Genomic DNA, 25387 nt, shown 5'->3' on the forward strand with positions numbered 1-25387 from the left:
ACATCACCGAAGAATTCTTGGTGGCGATAATAAATAATTGCCCCCCCTCTTTGAAGGCATATGATGCCCTAAATGTATTTAAGCAGTCAGGAGCTGAACTTCCCCCTCCTCTACTGTCACTGCAGACTGGCAGGGTCGCCTACAGAGCAGCACTAGTAGCTGTTAATGAAGTGATGTAGTTTTTTGCTTGTGCAATTTTTTTATTCAGTGACTCATTTGATTGATTGATGTGTAAAACTGAAGTTGTGACTGAATCGCGAGTGCCCAAGCTTTTCACTCTCCTTCAGATAAATGGAAAATGTCAGTGTGATATACCATTATGGCTATAGTATAGAAACAAAGCAGGAAAACACGCCTTGATTATTTTTTTCAGGCTATTTTAAATATGATTCACCTGTCCTGTCATGTGACACTCAAGTGAGGTCACCACAGCTGGAGGCAGCACATTGGAAATGGCCGCAAAATATCGTCGCGTCTTTTTACGTTAAATTTGCTGACGACAACTGATGAAGTATCCGTTTTTTGAAGGGTTGTCCCATTTCAAAGGGGGAAGATTTCAACCACTACCCCTTGTAACTCAGTTTCAAGAGGGAGGGTTACACTCGAAAACAAGGGGCAGGGGTAAAAATAAGAAATGGGATTGGGCCTAGATTTCCCAGACGTCATTTTACCACATTTTGGGTTTCAGGCCAGATTTGGGCCCATTTCCTAAGTATAACATGAGATGCTTTTATATTTGAATTAATATGCCTACATACATTTTGCATACTCTCGCACAACTGGGTTTACAGCAGATTAGAGATGGGTTGTAACCCATTTCATGAAGCTCTCTATGCTGTTCTTGAGTTAATCTGAAGGCCACATGAAGTTTGGAGGTCTGTAGTGATTGACTCTGCAGAAAGTTGCTGAACTCTGCGCCTCAGCATACACTGACACTGCTCTGTCATTTTACATGGCCTGTCATTGCTATCATTCTCATTCACTTCCACTTTGTTATAGTATCACTGACAGTTGACTGTGGAATATTTAGTAGCGAGGAAATTTAATAACTGGACTTGTTGCACAGGTGGCATCCTATCACTCTACCATGCTGGAGTTCACTGAAATCCTGAGAGCAACTCATTCTTTCACAAATATTTGTAGAAGCAGTCTGCATGCCTAGGTGCTTGGTTTTATACACCTGTGGCCATGGAAGTGATTTAAACACCTGAATTCAATGATTTGGATGGGTGAGTGAAAACTTTTGGAAGTATAGTGTATTTCAAATTAGCTTAATCCATGTATATGTTCCCCTTAAAACCTGCCCTCAAAATGTCTATGCATGGGCCTGTCAAAGTACCAACTGAATTAAAAGAATATGGCAGTAATTTTAAATCAAAATCCCTTTTTAGCATCTCTCAAAGAAGCATACTCTTAGAGAAAATGCAATCCATATCTATAGCTTCCCCAGCCTCTGTAAAAGGGAGAACAAAACAAATGATGTCATGTGTCTAACCAGGATAAAAAGGTGAATATAATTGCCTGTCGGATTGGTGCTGGGTCAGCAGTGATGCGGGCTCTTTACCGGTCTGTTGTGGTAAAGAAAGAGCTGAGCCATAAGGCAAGGCTCTCAATTTACTGGTCGATCTACGTTCCCACCCTCACCTATGGTCATGAGCTTTGGGTAATGACCGAAAGAACGAGATCGCAAATACAAGTGGCCGAAATGAGTTTCCTCCGCAGGGTGGCTGGACTCTCCCTTAGAGATAGGGTGAGAAGTTCGGTCATCCGGGAGGGACTCAAAGTTGAGCCGCTGCTTCTTCATGTCGAGAGGAGCCAGTTGAGGTGGTTCGGGCATCTTGTTAGGATGCCTCCTGGACGCCTCCCTTGGGAGGTGTCACAGGCAAGTCCACCGGGGAGGAGACCCCGGGGAAGACCCAGGACACGTTGGCGCTGAGTATATCGCCCAGCTGGCCTGGGAGCGCCTCGGAATCCCTCCCAGGGAGCTAGTGGAAGTGGCTGGGGAAAGGGAGGTCTGGGCTTCATTGCTCAGGATGCTGCCCCTGCGACCCGAACCCCGGAGAAGCGGAAGATGATGGATGGATGGATGGATAATTGCCTGTTAATTATGGTGTGCATGGACAACACATAGTGGGAAGTCATAGCTTAGTTTTATTTTTATCTAGCTAGGTAGCTAAGAACCAGAGATGTGACAAGAGCACTGTGAAAGATTTATGTTTTTGAAGAAATAACAGCAAAACAGAAAGAAACACTAAAATTCCACTACTTCCTATAACGGCTTCCAGTGCCAAAAAAAAAGGCAAACAGAACAGCAATTGAAAATAAAAGAACTTGATAGATCTAGTGCACAGACAAGAGTGGAAGTTGATGTATGTATATAAAATGCCAGAGACATTTAAGAGAGTTGAATTCAGGGTCGTGCCTGGTCGAGTGAGACTGGCTCAGTCAAACAAAGGATATGTTTGCTGGCTGTCCATCTTCTATGTTAATTAACATGATCTAGATCACATGTGTCAGGCTCCAGTCCTTGTAGACCACAACACTGCTGACTTCAGCACACTGTCTCATTAAACACACCTGATTCAGCTCATTAGCTAATTAGCAAGACCTTCATGAACTGAATTCAGAGCATTAGATGAGGGTAAATGCTAATCTCTGAGGCACTTTTGCCCAGCAGTTTGACACACCTGATCTAGATAATAGCTGCCATAGCATGTGTTTTAAGAGAGAGATTTTGGAGGGAAAACTGAAAAGAGGGGCTCATTCATTTGGCTATTAAGTTTCTAAACAGCCAGCTTCAGCTAATCTCTACCAGTGTAGACATGTGTGCCTTGAAGCAAGTCTGGAGTGGGTAATAAGGAGAGTCAGGAGAATTCCAAGTCGGCCAGTATTGTTTTTGGGCCAGTTACAGTGAGGTAATGTATAAAGTCACATATATAAACACAAGGATGCTCAAACTATCAAACTTACATCCCAGTATATATCTATAGTAATTTAAGGACTAAACAAGCAGCCCATACCTCTAGTGATACAACCCTAATTTGCAAACTGTATCTAAGATTTGTACAGTAGATAGAGAGTAGATGAAATTGAAGTAAGCTTCTTATTTTATTATTACACCTTAACTCCTTAAAATCCCAGGCTCATTATGTACTAATGCTTATTTTTCAGTAACTACAGGGTTTTCAATGCAAACTGACTGAGCTATTCTTAGGTTATAGAAGTATGTAATAAAACGTTCGGCCCGATGGCTGGCCCTGGTCTTTTTATGGGGTCAAATGACGTAGCAGTTACATTCAGATGCATGAGTAAGCATTAGCGTGCAACTAATGCACTATGTAATGTGGAAGGAAAATTCAAACACTAAGCTAACTTTAGTCTTGAGAGATTAGCATATCAAATTCAGCATGACTGTGCGAAATTGGCCACAACTGGCTGATACAGCAAGCACTGCTCTACAGAGTTTACATTACCACAGGGATGCAGCCACAAATGGGGAACAAACATTTATTAATCCAAATTTTTGATGATAATGAAATTTAATTGTGCGGTCACTGTAATATGGCAAGTCAAATCATTCTACTCTCTGCCAAGCGCCACCTTATTTCCCTCAGCCCTGCTTAGGAACCATTGCTTTCTGCCATATCCCTTTCAAGCCAATTCATTATCATATGCCAATTTTTTTATTCGAAGCTCTAGTTGCTTAAAAGAGGTGGGGTTATATATATCTGCACCTTAAAGTGTCATTTTGTGCCATCTAAAACTGAAACTGTTGACACTGTTGATTTTCTTGAGATTTACTACTTGTAATGCTTTTACTACAAAACAGCCATGGGCTTGGCAAAAATTTCAAGAAAAGTGTTTACTGTTGCTTCAATGCAAAGTCATTGTGGGTATATAGATATAAATGGACCATAAACATGTTTCATGCCTACTAAGGCAATAAATTTTGTAGGTGGTGCGGTGGATGGCACTGTCGTCTCACAACAAAAAGGGCCTGGGTTTGATTCCCTGCCAGAGTGACCAGGGTCCTTCTGTGTGGAGTTTGCTTGTGTCTACGTGTGTTTCCTCCAGGAGAGGCTCCAGCGACCCAGAAGGGCAAGCTGCTTAGATAGGATGTGTGTGATTAGGTTTTCAATTTAAGCTTAAATATTGTTTCTCCTCATATGTGCACATCTCAGCTGTCTAATTTCAACAGTTATGCCTTGTTTAGGTCTTCCCACTGTGGCACTCACCTATGTTTTAGCTTTGATGATTAGGTTTTTAAGTTTACTGTATTGCCTTTCCTTATCTTTGAACATCTCAGCTGTCTGATTTTACTTTTTCTCTTAGTTTTATCATCTTCTTTGGACAGAGGTTGTGTCTATGGTGAGTGGACACATGTTTTGTTGTGAAGGTGCTGCAGTGTTGGTTGTGTTTGTGTAAGTCCAGCTTTCAGACTGACTGCTATTATTTTGTATCAGTGTGGAATTGTATGTAGTATGTATTGATGACTTCCTAATAGTAGTGCACTGTTGATGGGCTTATGTATTGACATTGTGTTACATCAGTGTGTTTGGATCTAAGAAGTTGGCATACCCACTTTGTGTATGTATATGCAGAGTTATGTAACTCCTGGTCTGAAAACGTTTCCCCCTCTGGCCCTGTGTTAAGCCTGTCATAGGGCTATAGTCATTCTTCAGAACACAAACAAATACACCTCCTGTCTCTTTTCTTTCTCTCTTTGTGTATGTGTTCAAAACTGGTGATGTTTTATTGAGCGTCTGGCTATCGTCTCTTTGCTCTTTGGTCGATGTGAGTATTCTGGGTCCACCAGAAGGCTTAAAGCTACTTAGTCTCCCTCACATTTTTGTTTCATTTCAGAGCTACACAACGCAGACTAATCTCCGCAAGCCTGAAAATGAGTGACCAGTAGTCAGAGAGACCTTTACACAAAAAAGGACAGATTTTTTTTTAGAAATATAGAAATATTGTAAATACTTTGCTTTGTAAAAACAACTCCAACTTTTCCAAAAATTCAACTGATATGCTTCTATGCATAATCTATCAGTGATTCCACTAAAGAGATAAAAAATAAAGCTATGGAGAGAGAGAGAGAGAGAGAGAGAGAGAGAGAGAGAGAGAGAGAGAACGAAAGCGAAAGAAGGGAGAACCGAACATATATTTGCTAGATCGCTGTTTGACACTGTCGATCATAACCTTCTTGCTGAGCAGCTTAAACTCATGATGAATCTCAGTGGGGCAGAGCTGAACTGGTTCATATCCTATTTATGTCATGTGATTTTCACAGTTAGTGTTGGTAATTTCTCTTCATCTCAAACTTCCATCAGCTACAGAGTACCACAAGAATCAATATTAGGGCCAGTACTGTTCTTGCTACACATGTGTCCTCTAGTCAGTGTCATTAAGAAGTATAACATCCTGTTAAGCCTACTGATTTGTGCTCTACTAACTGTTAACTGCTCTTGTCATATGATAATGCACACAGGTGAAACCAGTTAGTATTTTGGGGAATGTGAGCACTGATAGGAGCACAAGCGAGAGTCAGCAGTCACGTGAGCTTCCATTGAACTAATGGAGTCTCTGACAGAGTCCCAGTCTGAGTGAGGTTGCTCAGTCACATGATCTCCCATGGGATTCTGGGATGTGAAGTCCATCTCTTCTTGTTTGAATGTGTGATTTGTGTATAATCACCTATAACTACAAATCACTGTGTTTTCTTACAATAAGCCATTCATAACTATGTAAGGAGCTGATCCTCTTTCAGTGGAAGTCACCATGTTGCACCATCATCTTTCTACAGTGTCAAAGAGTGGACAAACCAGACAGTGGCTCCAGAGAGAGCCTTTTGAATTCTTACATCGAAGCAGCAGCTTGCATTTGGTGGTGCTCTAGAACTGCTTGGAAGATGTCGAAAGATGGAGAATTAATGGTTCATGCTGATGCTAATTATTTTGTGTAGTGAGAAGTCTGAGAAGCCAAATATTGATGGAGGATTACACTTATAATTTAGCACAGGAAAAGGCAAGAAAGGGTGAATCCCTGTCAATAAAGAAGCAAAGTCATGATGGACAGCATAGATTCTACTATATGCTTTAAAAGGGAGGGGTGAAGGATGGGTATTCAGTTGAATGCAGTCTGCACTGATAGAAGCCACTAAATCTTACACACTTTTAATATACTGCTAGGGTCTAGTGATAAATAGATGCCATTGTACTGCACATTTACAGTATATTAACACTTTACCTTGCTGTTATTACTGATATTCTCTGAGCCACTGCACTGCAGCTGTAATTATTGTTTACCTCTATTTATATGTAGAAATTTGAAATACTTGTAAAATAATCATACCAATATTCTATTCTATTCTATTGCTTCTGCATATTAATGACACTTTTTAAAAATAGTTTAATAATTCAGTTAAATGGCAACTTGTTTTAAACATTTCAGCTAAAATTGGAACTACATCATCACCCTCGTAACATCCCACTATGTAGTACTATTCTGCTCTCAAACTGGATGACAAGGAACATGTCAAAACGTTACTATCCAGGTATCATGTTTGTTTGCTAGAAGAGCTAAGGCTTCACAACTGTAAGACAGTTAGCTAGAAGCTCTGTTTTGTGCTCACTTGACAGCTACTGAAGATCTCGTGTGTTTTGAGCAGGTTGTGAGACATTTTTGGGCGTACATTTGGACAGTCCAGTGTTTGTTAGCCACGTTAGCCGAGCATTTCCCATTTTAAATTAAAGAAGTACATGTAAGATACCAAACATATATATGCTGATCAAATGCATCTGGGGTAAGTGATGAATTGCGTTAATTAGATTTTTTGACAAACTATTCCTTTATGGTTAGTGAAGCCAATAAAAGGACAATGATTATAGAAACAGGGAAGAGTGTCTGGGTTTCAGTGGTTTTGCATAAGTTTTGACTTTTCCATGGGAAAAACATCCAGCATAGAAGAGAACAATGTGTACAGGTTAAACCATATAAAAAGAATTATATATAACCATGGTCTGTAATTCTTTAATATTCTCCTGATACAACCAGATATGCAGCTTTTAAATGACTTTCTGAGTCATGACTATTTCTGCCTCACAACAGCAGCCTCAGTTTAACCGTTTCTCACTGAGCTGAAGCTGTGGGTGTTTAGTTTCATGATAGGAGTTCAAACCAGGGTGATGATTAGAGCTGTAAGTGAAATCACAGCATATAGTGCATAGAAGGTTTAGCTCATTTAACCAAAAAGTCATGTTTTTGGTCTTTTTGTGCTTTTGGTGTAGTTTCTGATGGTTTGCCCAACATTTACACCTCATTGGGGGGAGGTGTATATGTTTAGTAGCTATAAAATGCAACATTACAAGTAGTTTTTGTGGTGCAACTTGGTCTAATTTAGTAATGCATAAATCTGAACTTAGTAAACTCATACTTTACAACTGGCCTATGTTTGAACCTACGTACAGTTGGTGCAGCCGGCCACTGGTGTAGACAGCTTCACTGATTACAATGGGAGTGTTATGATTTTATCGCTGTTGCTTGCTTGCAGTTCAGACAACTGTGGTGATTCCCTTTTTTATCGAATGATTGTCATTGAGGTAAATAAGGTGAAGTCATGCGATCAGAGTGCCATTACTGTTAGATATTGCTAATCTCAGCCAATGACATTGCGAGGCCAAAACTGTCGTATAACTGGGAAAAATGGCATGTTTGCCAGTATTCTATAAAGCTTGTTCAGACTATTACAGTAAAATAACTTTAAAATAACATAAATCAATTAGCATTAATAAGTAAAAGCAAATGTGCTTTTCTAATCATTTCAATTTTAATAATTAGACAGAATTAGTTGATCAAAACCTACATTTCCAAGACATTTAAATCCACAAGTTCATTGCTGCTATGTACTTTGAGTGAACATGTGGACTTTAAATCAGTTAGCTCATAAATAGTGATGCACCAATCTGTTACGCTGGATGCTGGATAGCAGTACAGATCTTACATAATGGATGGTTTGTTGGCCAGATGTGACTGATCCACTACTGATTACCAATACTGTTTTTTATTCACAGTCACTCTAAAATCATAATAATATTCTCACTAGATGTTTATATTAATATGAACTAATGTTCCACATACAGGTAATAATCATCACATTACAGGCAAACTCGTTTCTTTACGGAAATGTTCCTTTGTAAATGTGAAATGCACCATGTGGTTCTCTAGAAAGATCTGCAGGGTGTCAAATTAAAAGCTCTTTTTAATGATTCACATAATGCATCGCATCAGAATTAAAGCTCCATGCAGGAGGGCTTTTCTAACTCTGTTGTGCTTCAGACCAGCTTCATCAGCAAATAACTCTTTCAGACTTATATATATATATATGTATATATATATATATATATATATATATATATATATATATATATATATATATATATATATATATATATATACATTGCTCAAAAAAATAAAGGGAAGACTTAAACAACACAATATAACTCCAAGTAAATCAAACATCTGTGAAATCAAACTGTCCACTTAGGAAGCAACACTGATTGACAATCAATTTCACTTGCTGTTGTGCAAATGGAATAGACAACAGGTGGAAATTATTGGCAATTAGCAAGACACACTCAGTAAAGGAGTGGTTCTGCAGGTGGGGACCACAGACCACTTCTCAGTACCTTTCTGCTTTCTGGCTGATGTTTTGGTCACTTTTGAATGTTGGTGGTGCTTTCACACACGTGGTAGCATGAGACGGACTCTACAACCCACACAAGTGGCTCAGGTAGTGCAGCTCATCCAGGATGGCACATCAATGTGAGCTGTGGCAAGAAGGTTTGCTGTGTCTGTCAGCGTAGTGTCCAGAGGCTGGAGGCGCTACCAGGAGACAAGCCAGTACACCAGGAGACGTGGAGGAGCAACAACCCAGCAGCAGGACCGCTACCTCCGCCTTTGTACAAGGAGGAACAGGAGGAGCACTGCCAGAGCCCTGCAAAATGACCTCCAGCAGGCCACAAATGTGCATGTGTCTGCATAAACGGTTAGAAACTGACTCCATGAGGATGGTATGAGGGCCCGACGTCCACAGATGGGGGTTGTGCTCACAGCCCAACACCATGCAGGACGCTTGGTATTTGCCAGAGAACACCAGGATTGGCAAATTCACTGGCGCCCTGTGCTGTTCACAGATGAAAGCAGGTTCACACTGAGCACACGTGACAGAGTCTGGAGATGCCGTGGAGAGCGATCTGCTGCCTGCAACATCCTTCAGCATGACCAGTTTGGCTGTGGGTCAGTAATGGTGTGGGGTGGCATTTCTTTGGAGGGCCGCACAGCCCTCCATGTGCTCGCCAGAGGTAGCCTGACTGCCATTAGGTACCGAGATGAGATCCTCAGACCCCATGTGAGACCATATGCTGGTGCCGTTGGCCCTGGGTTCCTCCTGATGCAGGACAATGCTAGACCTCATGTGGCTGGAGTGTGTCAGCAGTTCCTGCAAGATGAAAGCATTGAAGCTATGGACTGGCCCGCCCATTCCCCAGACCTGAATCTGATTGAGCACATCTAGGACATCATGTCTTACTCCATCTACCAACCAGTGAGCCTCATTTTGACTTGTTTTAAGGACATTACATCAAAGTTGGATCAGCCTGTAGTGTGTTTTTCCACTTTAATTTTGTGTGTGACTCCAAATCCAGGCCTCCATTGGTTAATAAATTTGATTTCCATTGATGATTTTTGTGTGATTTTGTTGTCAGCACATTCAACTTTGTACAGAACAAAGTATTCAATGAGAATATTTCATTCATTCAGAACTAGGATGTGTTATTTGAGTGTTCCCTTTATTTTTTTGAGCAGTGTATAAATATATATATCAGCTGAAATCCTGGGTTCAGACATTGTATTGGTATCGGGAGATATTGGTGCCTCCCTATTCAGAAGGACAGCTAAACAGGTTCAGACTGAGGAAGGGTTGGGCTGTTGGGATATTAGCTGAACCCCGTCATCAGCAGGTCTGATGCAATACTTTCCTGCCACAGGGAAACTATTGCACACACACACACAGAGACTGACACACAGACACTCTTATGCTGTGAGAAAGGCGACACTAACCTGAGCCCCAAATCCCCCGTCCCTAAACCTGTACAACCACTACAGAGAGAGCGAGAGACAGACAGAGAGAGAGAGTGGGGGGGTTAAAAGAGAAAGGCAGTGAACCCTAGAGGAAACCAGTAGGAATAGAGGGATTGAGAGAGCGACAGAAAGAAATGTATAGAATAGAAAAGAAATAGAGGTAAGGAAAGAGCAAAGCAGTGAATAAATGAAAAAAGAAAGAGACAAATGTAGAGAAGGAGAGACTGACATAGAAAGAAAGATTGAGAGACAAGCAGTAAAGAGAGAGAGAGAGAAAGAGAGAGAGAGGTGGGAGGTGGGGAGGAAAAGAAAAGAAAAGAAAAGGCAGTGAGAGGTGTGTAGAATAGACAAGAAAAGGATGTAAGAAAGAGCAAGGAAGTGAATAAACGAGAACGAGACAAACATGGAGGAAGGAAATGAGTGATAAGAGAGGGAGAGAGAGAGAGAGAAAGAGAAGAAAACATAAAGGCAGGTAGAGAGAAGACAGAGGCAACCAATGAGGGAGAGGAGGATTGAGAGAGAGAGAGAGAGAGAGAAAGAGAGAGAAAGCAAGAGAGAGAGAGAGAGAGTGAGAGAGAATGAAGAGTAGGAGTAGTAGAGACAGCGATGTGCAGAATAGAGAGGAAAAGAGGGAAAGAAAGAGCAAGGCTGTAAGTGAGAAAGAAAGACGAACAGGGATAGAGAGGAAATGTCTGATAGAGAGAAAAAGAGAGAGAAACTAATCAGGAGGAATGAGAGATATACGTAGGGAAAGGAAAGACAGAAACAAGCAGCAGAGAAGATGACTTAGGGAACAGAGAAGAGAGGGAGGGAGGAAAGAAAGGGGAGAAGGATGTAAGAGAGGTGTAAGGATGAGAGGCAGGGATGTAGGGTAGAGAGAAAGAGAAATTAAGAGGCAAACAGGGAGGGAAAGAAGGAAAGAATGTGATATAGAAAGAGAGCGATACAGAGGAAGGGGAGAGAATGATGGACGGGGGAAAGAAAGAGTAACTAAAAAAGGAGGGAGGCAAAGAAAGAAAGAGTGAACGTGAGAGAAAAAAGACAACAGTGAAGGAAGAAGGGGAGCATAGAGAGAAAGAATGAGAAAAATTTAATGGGAAGGGTAGGAGAGAGGAATGTAGGAAAAAAGAAAGAAGCAGGAGAGTGATGTATGGAATAGACAAAACAATGAGTGAAGGGATGAGAGGCAGAGAGAAAGCAAGAGAAAAACGAGAGAGAGAGAGAGAGAGAGAGAGAGAGAGAGAGAGAGAGAGAGAGAGAATATGAATGAACAGGTGCTGACAGAGTAGAAGGGAGAAGCAGCATCATTAATCAGTTTGTAAAATCAGCCATTAACTTCAAAGCTCCAAACAGGAGGCAAAACAGAACAATTTACTAATTTAAATTTCACGAACATTAAAGTTCATTTAAATCTCAAGGCTTTGCTAATACGTACAAACTGCAGAAATTAGAATGAGGAATATTACTTCTTTGACCCTAACAGTTATATAATAACAGAGAGAAAAACAGGCATAATCAGACATGTATTATGTATTATTACTGTCCTGTGTAATAGCTTAAATTTGAAAGAAGGTAAGAAAAATAAATGCATAAATAGTGAAGTCGGTTTCAGCACAACTCTGTAAGAATCTTTCAGCTTGTTTTTCACTGGTTTCAAAATGAAAACATGCAAATGTGTCATTTCTAGGACTGTATACTTTGTACAGTCTATAGTATATTAATACATTTTCTATTTTATAAAAAAAAAAAGACTTTCTCTCACTTTTTTTAAGTAAAAGAGTTGTAGTATGTAAATATTGTTAAAATGCATCATTCTCTCATCATTCTAAATTGCTCGAATATGGAGATTAGGCTTCAATTTACATATATGTGCATATCTAGCCTATAGTGATCTAGCCCCACCCATTCACAGTGAAGTTATAAGGAGTGTTTCGGAGGCAGGCAGCCAATCAGAGTGGAGGTCATTTACTTATAGCTTAAAGGTATGTACACTTGTTGTAAAGGCACAGAAACAAAACAGGAAAAGAAAAGCAGAAAGAACAAACAGGAGAAAGGAATGTTCGTGGAAAGATGAGTGTAGAAGTGGTGAGGAATAAATAGACAAAGAAAAAGGAATGGATGGATATGATGGAGGGGGTAGGAAGTGAGTGCATAAGTGAGGGATGGTAAAGGTAGAAGGAAAAAGTGATATGTCAAGGAAATTTGGGTTAAATGAGATGCTGAAAAATAGGTTGGAGGGGAGAGCGTATAGAGGGTAAATACTGTGAGGACTGGCTTTGTACATTAAACTAAACATTAAAAGATATGGTAAGAAGATATAATGTTACTAGATTTTCTGATGGACTGAACAATGTTGCATTTTACCCATTTCTAAAGACAAAACAGAAATAAAAAATCGTTTTTGGATTGTGGTTAAGATCACCGTCAGCTGAACAGGCATAACAGTGACAGTGTTTTCTGTGGATCATTTTATTTGTTGGTTAGTTGATAATGTGGGTTTGACTAATAATCTGTGTGTATGAAAATACTCCTGTAAAAAAGTCACAGGTTTAAAACCCGAGTGTAATTTTTGTTAAAAAAAAAAAAGCTTTTTCACTGTACCATCCAAGACATTATTTACTTGAAATTGGTATTAGCATATCGTTATAGTGCCTTACCCCAGTGGCCATGCAGTTACTTCATTAAATCCAAATAAACTAGCTGTCCAAGCTCAAACCAACAGGGAAAGCTGAATACACTTTATTTTACTTTATTCAGCTTATTTCTCTTCGTTTTGCTGTCATCCATTTTGGAAATAACTCTGTTATAGCCTGCCTTGAGTGAGCAGTCTTACTTCAGATAATCCATGTGTTGTTGTGAATGTTAGCTTGTTTAATTACATAATTTTTTTTTGGCTGCCAGCTGCTACAAGAATGAAGGTTATCAGTCAGAATCGCTTGTTTGTATATGACTTCAAGTCACTGCGTTGGCTGTGGTGTGAACTGCAGATGAAGGACAGGAAGTGATTTTCTAAACAGAAAGCACTGTCACAAGCACTCAAAATGCCTATGCTTTGCATTGTTTATGGTTGCTTATTACCATTACACTTAAATACGGCTTAGCAGTTACACAAAACACAGTCTAATGTACCCTGCCATGCCAGCTTCTTCTTGAAATTTTCCTGTTCCACCTTAAATAGTGCACTGTTTATGCACTGCTGCACCATTTAATGTGGAATGGGAAAATTAGAATAGTAAACCAACTTGAGTCTTGTAACTTTGTATGCTTGCATACTTTGGTGTGCTTTCATTTGTTTTCTTGAGTAGAAGGATGTCTGGAGGACAAAGTTGTTGCTTGTATCTTCTGCCTAAATAACGGCAAGCCATTCAATTGAAAAATCGCTCCATCAAAACATACAGATCACATCCAACATATGTTGTGATTTTCTGTTTACGTCTTTCTATCGTAATGTCGTATACTATACTATCATAGTTCTGGCTTGGCTCCATCTTGTTCATTCTGCTTTTCACTTCCTGCATTCCATCTGGATTTCACATTTCAACAGAATCACACGACTGCAAACACACATTTTGACGAAAACTAAGTTAATAGTGTAATATGGTGTTAAATATAAAAAGTATATGGTCTGAAAATATAAAATGTAGGAAGTGTTCAAATATTGGTTGTTGCAGTAAGTGTTTTATCAAGTGCTTGGTGTTTTATCATGTTTGATCCATGTGCCACTGCCCTTTTAAGAGTCTCTGCATGGTCTTGCATGAAAGCATAATGTTTTGAGAAACAGCCAGTCATAGGAAACATGCAGTGGAATCACAAAAGAAGGAAGAAGAAATCATAATGCATTTATATGTAGTAAGTAAAGCATTTACAGTGCTGGATCCAGAAGGCTGTAATTTAAACTGTAAATAGAACCACCAAAAACATCTAATCATCAGCAGTACACAAACAGTTATAATCAAAAAAATCTTGATTTTTCAATAGAATAGAATAGAATAGAATGCCTTTATTGTCACTATACACAGTACAATGAGATTAAGAGCAACTCCATCTCAGTGCAAACACACAATGTAAACAAATGACACGGAATAGAATGGGGAGGGGTTGTGCACAGTTCTATGCGTTTTGTATATATATGTATATGAAATAAATATAAATATAGAAACAAAATAAAAAACTATGTTTTTTACAAGATATAAATATGGAGATATTTACAGCTGTATTGTATGTACAATAAATATTGCACATTGCTAAGTATTGCACATATTCCTGTATAATGTACATACATGTACAGTATGATTGCACATTTCCGTATGCAGAGTATTGCACAGTAGCTGGTAATGGAGTCTGGGAATAGACTGGTATGTAGGTGGTGATGGAAGTCTGGGGATAGGCTATCAGTGCATCTGTGAGTTGAGAAGTGTTATTGCTTTTGGGAAAAAACTGTACTTAAGTCTGTTTGTCCTTGATCTGATGCATCTGTACCGCCTTCCTGAGGGCAACAGGTCAAACAGTACAGATCCGGGGTGCGAGCTGTCCATTGTGATGCGTTTCGCTCTGCTGACGCAGCGGGAGGTGTAGATGTCCATCAGGGATGGGAGAGGGCAGCCAATAATCTTCTGTGCTGTCTTTACTACCCTCTGAAGCCTCTCCCTGTCTGCCATGGTGCAGCTGCCGTACCACACTGTGATGCAGTACGTCAGCAGGCTCTCGATGGAAGAGCGGTAGAAGGTCAGCAGCAGGTTGGAATCCAGGTTGTGCTTCCTGAGGACTCTCAGGAAGTGTAGTCACTGCTGAGCCTTCTTGATGACGGCTGTGATGTTGTCTGTCCAGGTGATGTTGGTAGAGATTTGGACTCCAAGGAACCGGAAGGTGCGGACCTTCTCCACACACTCGCCGTTGATGGACAGGGGGTCTGGGTCAGTGCTGTGCTTCCTGAAGTCAACGATGATCTCTTTTGTTTTCTTGGTGTTCAGAGCCAGGTTATTCTCTGAACACCAAGCTGCCAACTTCAGGACCTCCTTCCTGTAGGCTGTCTCGTCTCCTTCTGAGATGAGTCCGACCACTGTGGTATCGTCAGAAAACTTGACGATGAGGTTGCTGTCACAGGCCGGACTGCAGTCATAGGTGTAGAGGCAGTACAGGAGGGGGCTCAGCACACAGCCTTGTGGTGAGCCGGTGCTAAGCATACGAGTGGAGGAGAGGTGGGGGCCAAGTCTCACAGTTTGGGGCCGGTTAGTGAGAAAGTTCTTGATCCAGGCACATGTGAGGGGGGGGAGTCCGAGGGTGCCCAGTTTGGTGATAAGAATGTCCGGGATGATTGTGTTGAAAGCAGAGCTGTAGTCCACAAAGAGCATTCGGACGTAGCTGTGCTGCTGCTCCAGGTGGCTCAGTGCAAAGTGGAGAGCTGCTGCTATGGCGTCCTCTGTTGACCTGTTTGCACGGTATGCGAACTGGTGGGGGTCGAGGTCTGGGGGCAGAGAGTCTTTGATCTGCTGAAGTACCAATCTCTCGAAGCACTTCATGATTACCGGTGTGAGGGCCACCGGGCGGTAATCATTAAGGTTGGTGATGGTAGACTTTTTCGGCACTGGTATGACTGTGGCTGACTTCAGGCAGGGCGGGATGATGGCTTGGGCCAGGGAGAGATTGAAGATCTTGGTGAAGGTGAGCGCGAGCTGGTTGGCACACGTTTTGAGCACCTTGCCGGGTACTCCGTCAGGACCAGCAGCCTTTTTGGGGTTCACTGCCAGGAGCACCCGTCTGACATCGCGCTCCTGTACAGTGAGTGGAGTGGTGTGGAAGCCGGGTGGGGGTGGAGGTCGGGCAGGAGCAGAAGAGTGCTGCTGAGATGCATCAAAGCGAGCAAAGAAGCAGTTCAGCTCCTCTGCCAACGGTGCACTCAGTACTCCTGCTGTCACATCACAGCCTCTGAAGTTTGTGATGTTCTGTATGCACCGCCACACCTCCCGTGAGTTGTTGCTGGACATGTGGGACTCTATTTTCCTCTTGTAGTCCGCCTTGGCTTTTTTAATCCCTCTCTTCAGGTCAGCTCGAGCGGCGATGTACATAGCTCTGTCGCCTGACCTGAAGGCGGCATCCCGGGCTCTGAGGAGAGAGCGGACCTGGCTGGTCATCCATGGTTTCTGGTTTGGGTAAACCCGGATGATTTTGTCCACAGTCACATTTCCGATGCAGAACTTGATATAGTCCAGCACCGTTCCTGTGAATGTTTCCAGTTCCTGGTGTTCAAACAAGTCCCAGTCTGTCTGTTCAAAGCAGTCCTGTAGTTTTGAGAGTGCATTGTCAGGCCAGGTTGTAACAGTCTTTATGGTGGGCCTAGTTCTGCGCCGTAGGGGGGTGTAGGTTGGGGAGAGCAGAAGGGAAAGATGGTCTGACTGTCCGAGGTGGGGGAGGGGTATGGCTCTGTACGCGTGCTTAATATTCGTGTAAACCTGATCCAGGGTGTTCTCCCCCCTAGTTGAACACTTTACATGCTGGTAGAATTTCGGTAGTACCGTCTTCAAGGTGGCCTTATTAAAGTCTCCTGCAATCACGTGAACACCGTCAGGGTGAGCGCGCTGCTGCTCGTTTACGGTGTTCAGCAGGAGAGAGAGCGCTTTGTTTACATTAGCGTCTGGCGGTATATATACAGCTGTTACGATCGCTATTGTTAGCTCTCTAGGCATCGAAAAGGGCCGAAATCTTACCGACATGTACTCTAGATCTGGGGAGCAGTGTTTGTCTATGATTGTCACGTTGTTACACCAGTTATCATGCACGTAAATACACAGCCCCCCACCTCTGCTCTTGCCGGAGTTCTCAGTCCTGTCCCAGCGCAGCAGAGTGCGGCCTGCTAGCTGCACGCTAGCATCGGGTATCGCCGGATGAAGCCAGGTTTCGGTAATAATCAAGACACAGCAGTCACGAACATAGCGATTTCCAGCAAGTTGTAGTTCCAAGTCGTCCGTTTTATGCACCAGGGATCTGGCATTGGAGAGATAGAGGCTCGGGAGAGGTGGCTTGTGTGGTTGATTCCTTAGCCTTAGCATAGCACCGGACCTGCGGCCTCGCTTCTGCTTCCTCTCCTTCCTCCGTCTGCGCTGCCTCCCAGACCCGATAACAATCCACGGAGAGCCCGGCGGTCTCGCTATGTCGTCTGGGATGTTATGTGTGTATCTAAAGTCACTCGAAACAGCAAACTGGTGCTGAACACCGATGTCCAAAAGATTCTGGCGGGTGTAATGGATGTTCGCAGAACATAAAGTGCACAAACAAACAGAAAAGAAGTACAAAAACAACAAAGAAGAGCACTGAAGGGGAGAGCCGTAAGCCGCAGCGACCGCACGTCGCGCCGCCAAATCTATTATTCTGTTTTATTAGGCCTATCAAGCTGTTTAAATTGGTTTCACTCTAAATGAATGTGCTTTGGCTTTGATAACCAATAAAACCCAGTAAGCCAACAGTGAAAAACTGTGTCGCCTCACAGCAAAGAGGGCCTGGGTTCGATTCCCCGGCTGGGCGACCGGGGTTCTCTCTATGTGAAGTTTGTATGCTCTCCTTGTGTCTGTGTGGGTTTCCTCCCACAGTCCAAAGACATGTAGTTACATTGCCCCTAGGTGTGAGTGATTGTGTATGTCTGCCCTGAGATGGACTGGCAATCTGTCCAGGGTGTATCCTGCCTTCCGCCCAGTGACCACTGGGATAGGCTCCAGCACCTCCCTGCGACCCTGAGGGAGCGGCTTAGAAAATATAATTAACATTAACAACAAGGTGGGAAAAGACTTAAGTCCTTTCACGTTGTTACTAAACTTAAATAGTATTCATATTAAATTCTTGTGCTTTTTTTTTTCAATTAAAGATCCTTTCTTTTTACCTTTTATTTACCAACCTGTGCCATAACAACTTGGGAGCTGGAGGTGGGGGAGGGTGTAAAGTTTGCAATAGGGCTGGTTGGCAGGTCAAGAATCATCATTGGTTATTGTCAGCTCATGACAATTCCAGAGTGTAATAAACTCTGGACTAAACTTGTAGATACACTCAACAAACATGAGCTAGTTCATTGAGGGTCTGAAAATGAATCTAATTGATGTCTCCAAAGCAGGGGAAGGCTATAAAAAGATATCAAAGTGCTTCCAGCTCACAATTTCCACTGTCCACCTTAAAAAAGCAGATAAAATGAACTATGTCACGGTAAGACATGAAAGACTATAACAAAAGAATAAATTGCTGATTTAATTGACTTATCTGCTGGTCTGAAAGGCAAAGCAAAAACCTCATTGCAGCAGCGGACCTGCAGGAAGGCTTTAGCTGACACAGGAGCGGTTATGCACTGTTCTGTTTTGTGGCATTGTTGCACAAATGACCTGCATGGAAGAATCAGCAGAAGAAAGATTTTACCTGCGACACATACACACGCACATACTCCAAGCCGCTTCTCCTTCTGGGTCACAGGGGGAGCTGGAGCCCATCCCATCGGTCATCAGGTGGAAGGCAGGATACACCCTGGAAAGGTCGCCAGTCCATCGCAGGGCATTTACTTGCAAGCTCATCACAAACATCAACATCTACAATGTACAAATCAACATCTAGAATTGCTGTGGACTGTTGAAGTAAAAATGGAACTCTTCTGCCTCAATCACCAGAGGTATGTTTTGAGAAAGAAGGAGAAGCATTTGATGTAAAGAACACCTTGCTAAGCATGGGGGTGAATTTTCCTTTTTTGGTTGTTTGGCAGCCAGTGGCACAGAAAGGTAGCTGGCTATGCTTGTTCTTCTCGGCATGCTTTGGGAGGGCCAAGCTCCCAAAGATCTGGCGTCATACTTCCATCATAGCCTTGCCAAAGCCAAACAAACCCACCAAAGACCCGAAGTCCTAAAGGCCCGTCTTTCTGCTCTGTGTACCATATAAGATCCTAGAGAGGCTGATTCACAGCCGCACTGAGCCAGTGGTGGACCCACAACTTCTGTCGGAACAAGCCGACTTCAGGTAACCCTACTCACTCATGACATCAAAGACAGCTTTTAGGATAACGAGAAAGCTGGGGTAGTATTCCTGGACCTGACAGCCACCTATGACACCGTGTGGCACCGTGGACTACATCTGAAACTGTTGAGGACAATCCTGGACTGGCACATGGTGAGGTTCATTATGGAGATGATAGTGAAAGATGGAAGATGGTCTCAACCGAGACATGGGCATCCTGGCAGATTTCCTCCAGAAGTGGCACCTTCAGCTCAGTGTGGGCAAGTCAGTCCTTGCTGGAATCGCTCCAGCCAGTCTCAGACAGGACGTAGCTACCCTCATCCTGGCAAGAAAAGCCCAGAAGTATGACTGGCACATCCTGCACAAAGCCACAATAACATTGGCTCCACCAGGCAGGCTCAAGTGTTGCCATCCCTACAAGGCAGTACAAGAGATGCTACAGTCTATTCCTGAGGACTTGTGCAGCATGCAAGTGTGGCAAACCTGAACAGACTGCTGAACACAATCACCGATTGCCCCCTATACAGCCCACCCTCAGAAGCTGGCCTCTTTGACTTAGGACCAGAGACAAGGGTGTGACTGCATGGCACTGAGGTGGCCATCTGATGATAAACGAAAGACAGAGTAGATGGACAAAGGGATTCAACTAAACAGTAGCAAATTCTGAAAACAAATGTGATGCAGAAAAAAGAGCCTGATTTATAAAAGGAACATGACCACAACATACCACAAAATCCACATTTTAAACATGATGCACATCCAAGACAGTCCAAAAACATCATAGAATTATAGAACTACATAGAACATTATGTTCTGCAAGGAAAAGTAGGTGAAACTTACTAAAACAAGAATGAAAAGATTCACCTGGCTACAAAATCTGTTTAGAAGCTGTAATATCTGTCAAACCATTGTTACTTATCAGGCGTGACTTAGTAGTGTGTCCTTAATAGTTGTTCTATTTTTAAGCTAATCAAACATAAAATAATAGTGCATTAATTGCTAAAAGAATATGGCATGGCCCCCATATTTTCCCACTTTGTTAATTATAATACTAAAAACAAAAACTTACTAAAGGTTATTTTTTTTCTTGAGATCACTTCTCTGTATCCATCCATCCATCCATTTTCTAAGCCGCTTCTCCGTCAGGGGTGCTGGAGCCTATTGCAGGGCAGACAGACAGACACAGACAGTCACTCACACCTAGGGGCAATTTAGCATCTCCAATTGGCCTGACTGCATGTCTTTGGACTGTTGGAGGAAACCGGAGAACCTGGAGGAAACCCACGCAGACACAGGGAGAACACGCAAACTCCACACAGAGAGGACCCTGGTCATCCAGCCGGGGAATCAAACCCAGGCCCTCCTTGCTGTGAGGCAACAGCGCTACCCACCACGCCACCGTGCCGCCCACTTCTCTATATTAACAGCTTTTTCATTTGAATTTCACTAAAGGCAAATTTCACTTCCCAAAGAGTACAGCATGTGCTCATCAACTAAAACATGAACAACAATATAAATTTATATACAAATATAAAGGCCATCCTGTTCCGATTGAGTAAATGTCACACTGTCCTGTGAACATTATAATAACAGGAACAAAAAAAATCATAGTTCAGTCTGACCCCAGATGGCACGGTGGAAAAATGCTGCGACCTTCATTTAATAGTCTTTCCATGCACACACAGCCGAGACTGCAACTTTCTGACTGACAGCACAGAGAACGAGATATATATATATATATATATATATATATATATATATATATATATACCATAAGGTAGAGCGGAGAGAGAGAGAGAGAGAGAGAGAGAGAGAGGGGATATGCAGAGTTGGTGCTATGGCTGAGGAATCTAAATTGGAGAAAGAAACAAACATATAAAAAGAGATAAGAAGGATAAGGATTATATGGGGAAAGCAAGGGAAGGATGGATGTTTTGGAAGAAGGAGTGGGTGAGGAGAGTGGAAGAGTGCAGGATCGAATGTGATACATCAAGGTAGTTTGTGTTAAGAGAAAGAGAGACAGAGAGTGAGGAAAGAAAATAGAGAATGAAAGAAAGCAACGATGAAAAGAAAAAAAGAATGAAGAAAATGAAGAGAGAGGTGTAGAAAGAGAGAGGATTGAAAAGAAAGAAAAAGAAGACAAAAAAGAGAGAGGAGTGCAGACAGAGAGGGAGAGGAAGAGAGCGCAAGAAAGCATTGAAAGAGAAAGAAAAATAATATAGAAAGGTAACAGAGAGGTGAAGAGAGAGAAAAAGAGAGCAAAAAGCATGGGAAATACAGGAAAAAGAATAGAGAGGAAAAGAGAAAGGGGAAAGGGAGAGAGAAAGCAAGTGAAAGTGGACAGAGAAAGAAAGAACAGAAAAAATAGAGAGAATGAAAGAAAAAGATGATGGAAAGAGAGAGAAAATGGAATGAGAAAAATTGGAGAAAGAGAAGAGCCAGCAAGAGAAACAGAGATGATAGAAAGAGAAATGGAGAGGAAACAGAAAAAACTAATAGAATGGAGAAAGAGAAGAAAGTGGTTGAGAGAGAGGTTGAAAAGAGAAAGAAATAGAGAAAAAGGACAGAAAAAGAGTGGAGTGGAGATGAGTAAACATTGAGTTCTCTCGTGATGATCTGTATTGGACTAACGGATCAATGCACACACACACACACACACACACACACACACACACACACACACACACACACACATGCTTATGTCATATCTATGCTTTCTTTACCAACCCTTTCTCTTGCATACTTCATTTGCACAGTACAATGTGTATTCTTGCATACTGTTGCTGTCATATGAAAACCTAATATAAGGGAGCTATCAGGCACTGTCCATGTGTTTCTGATCTGTCCTGTTGTCTGTTAAGAAATGTTATTTTTTTACTTTTGTGCTCTCTACTACCATTTTAAGTCTTCCACCCTTCTGATCTTAAAAGCACCAAGCTCCAGCTGAGGCCCAAAAGACTCACATTGTTTCTCTTTATAAAGGCACTTACATGCACACAAGTAACTACCCTAACTCACCTCAGCTGCCTTGACTATGCATGATATAAATCATGTGCATAATATGAATAAAAAAACAGAATGAAACCCTGCATTTGACAACATATGAAGCACTTATGAAAGACAACGTATTAAATATTGAACATGAGAAAATTTTATTGTTTTTTGGAAAGGAAAAAAAATGTCAATTTTGAATTTGATGCCAGTAAAACTGTTGAGACAGGGGCATGTTTATCACTGTGTTACATCACCTCTTCTTTTAACAACACTCTGTAAGCATTTGGGAACTGAGGAGACCAATTGCTGTAGTTCTGAAAGTGAAATGTTTTCCCATTCTTGCTTAATGTAAGATTTCAGCTGCTCAACAGTTTGGGGTCTTCTTTGTCATTTTTTGATTCATGGTGCATCAAATGTTTTCAATGGGTGACGGATCTGAACTGCAGACAGGCCAGTTTAGCACCTGGACCCAGACGTCAGCATTATTGAGGCCTTCACAGATGTGCGAGTCACCCAGACCCTGTGCACTAATGTACCTTGATACTATTATGGATGCTGTATTTTGAACTGTGCCCTGATAACAGGCTGGGTGGTCCTTCTTCCGTTTAGCCTGGAGGACCATGAACCTCAGCTATCTGCCTCAGCTATCTTAAATGAACTCAGGCCCAGAGAAGGCAGCGGTGTTTGTTGTTTCTGGATCCTGTTTATATGTGTTTTTTCTCTGCATGGCAGAGTTTTAACTTGCATTTGTGTATGTGGAGGCAAACTGTGTTGCAGTGCAATGATTTCCTCTGTAGAATTGTGTCTTTTAATTCAGTGCTGTCCTGAGGGCCCGAAGATCATGGCCATCCAATGCTGGTCTTCAGCCTTGTCAATTGCATACAGAGATTTCTCCAGATTCTCTAAATCTTTTGAAGTCATTATGTACAATAGATGATGAAATCCTGAAGATCTTTGCTATTTTTTATTGAGAAACATTATGCTTGAGCCACTCAGGGATGTCTTTGGGATGCTCTTTTTATGTTCTTTTATAATCATGTTACTGACCTGTTGCCAGTTAGTTGTGAGATGTTTCTTTTTTTTTTCTTTTTTAGCATTTGACAACTTTACCAGTCTTTTATTGCCTGTCTCAACGTTTTTAAAATATCAAAAGACGATAAAATTTCTCAGTTTCAACAATTCATATGTTGTCTTTGTACTATTTGCAATTAAATATATGGTTTCAATGATTTGCACATTGCTGCATTCTGTCCTTATTTACATTTTGCACAGCATCCCAACTTTTGTGGAAATTTTATTGTACATCTGAAATGGCTAAAAGAGATATTTCTGAGCAGATATAAGATAATCCGTTTGTATACAGAAGAGAAAAGTCAGTAGAAAATAAGTGAAGTTTACAAAACTAGACTTCCAAAACATTCTTAAAAGAAATGTCTTATTTAAAACAGAGGAAATTGAGTGCTTAACAACTGTGCATGACCTGGCAAACCACCAAAACTGCCCCAATCAGATATACAGTACTTAAAGTTTTTATTTTTGAGAAAGTGGAGATAATCAAGTTCCAATTTAGCTTCAGATCTGAAATCCACAGGTGTTTACATGCATCCTTCCAATGTGAGAAGACGATTCAATGCTATTGCTGAGAATAAGAAACAGACAAAAAGGCAGAAGACAGAAAATTTTAAGACAAACTAGAACATCTGAGATGAAAATTAAAATGTATGGACTAATTAGTTTAAATTAGTAATTAGATCACTTGCATCATAAGAAGTCATGTGGAAAAATATTCCTGCAGATTTTTGAAAAAAAAAAATTAAAGTGAGTCTCTCAAAAAAAAAGGGAAGCTGTAGCAAGGATGAGGGTGGACACATTAATACTGAGAAATATATGTATGTCTTTTTATTGAGGCCTCTGTGTAATTTTATGAAATATATGGTTGGAATAGCGCTTATAGCATGAATAGTGTGGCCTTTTTGACTGGAATTTAAATAAATTAGGGGCTCTTTGGCTTGCACAGTACTGTTTTTTTGTCATCCACAGCAGGGAATCAACTGATATGGAGACTGAGGCGGCTCCACGTTTGATCTGTCTGTTCCACAGGATGTTAAATTGAATGCAATTTATCTACAGGTTGGTTCTGGTCTTTTTTACTGATGTAAATTATGCAAACTGACATCAATCATTTTGCATTTATTGTAGGTATAAATAAAAATGTCCTCAATATGCCTGTAAGTGAAAAGTGTTTCTGCTTAAATTTAGCCATTCTGGTTTAACAAGATGGTTAAAGAAGCAATCTAGGATTAAATTAAATAAATTGTGTGTGTGTGTGTGTGTGTGTGTGTGTGTGTGTGTGTGTGTGTGTGTGTGTGTGTGTGTGTGCGCGCATGCGTGTATATGCATGTGTGTGTGTTTGTGTGTGGGCATGTCAGTGTGTTTGGCGTAAGGTCTTTCACTGCTAATCCTGCTCCAGAAAAGCAAATGACACACACTCCAAAACACACTGTAGCAAGCAGCACTGGGCTAAGAGGCTTAGCAGAGGAGTGACACACACACACACACACACACACACCCTCGGTCATTCAATCTACAGTCACTTTTCAATAGTTCTGTAAACTGGAGTCCATTTAAATGTGCATGCAGGTTCATTACATGTATCTGTCTTTGTACTTGTACATTGTGTTTGTGTGTTTTGTGTGGTGGGTGTTTTCATGTTCTACCATATAGTTGTGTACATTGTGCTGTATCTAACCCAACCCTAACCTTAACCTCAGCAACCGAAAGACCAGCTTTAGCCTCTTCTACTTTTTTTTCTTATAAATACTGCAGAAATTTATGGGGAAAGAAGAAAAAAATCCCCATGGAGAACAAAATGTTCTATAATGTGCAGCCACTAATGACATTTTTCCACCAGGCAGCAGAGGTGGGTAGAGTAGCTGAACACATACTCACGTAAAAGCATGACTGCCTGAGTGGGGCACCTCTCAAAATGTTTGACCAAATCATCAAGAGATCCTAAATTCTATCTTTTGTGATGTTATAGCCATCCATGGCTGGGACCCAGTGCAGGCGTCTGTTAGCTGTCGTAACAGAATTGGTGGTTAGCGTTATCCTCTGAGCACATTGAACTGCCCAGTGAAATTGCAGTAGTGGCAGTTTGAAAAGATGCGGGAGCTTATCATAACTTGGAGGATGCTTGTGTTTGCCTTCACCCTCCCAGTGTTGGTGCTATTGGGAGAAAATTGGAAAAAAATATCCTTAAAAAAAGGGTATGAATACT

General features: G+C 41.5%; 1 pseudogene; it reads right to left on the reverse strand.

Moving 5' to 3' along the window:
• The window catches only part of LOC119263257, an 86320-nt pseudogene extending 71525 nt beyond the window's left edge, over nucleotides 1-14795 (reverse strand).
• Nucleotides 14796-25387: the final 10592 nt, after the last annotated feature.

Source organism: Pygocentrus nattereri, chromosome 1 (genome assembly GCF_015220715.1).
Source record: "Pygocentrus nattereri isolate fPygNat1 chromosome 1, fPygNat1.pri, whole genome shotgun sequence".
Classification (NCBI taxonomy): Eukaryota; Metazoa; Chordata; class Actinopteri; order Characiformes; family Serrasalmidae; genus Pygocentrus; species Pygocentrus nattereri.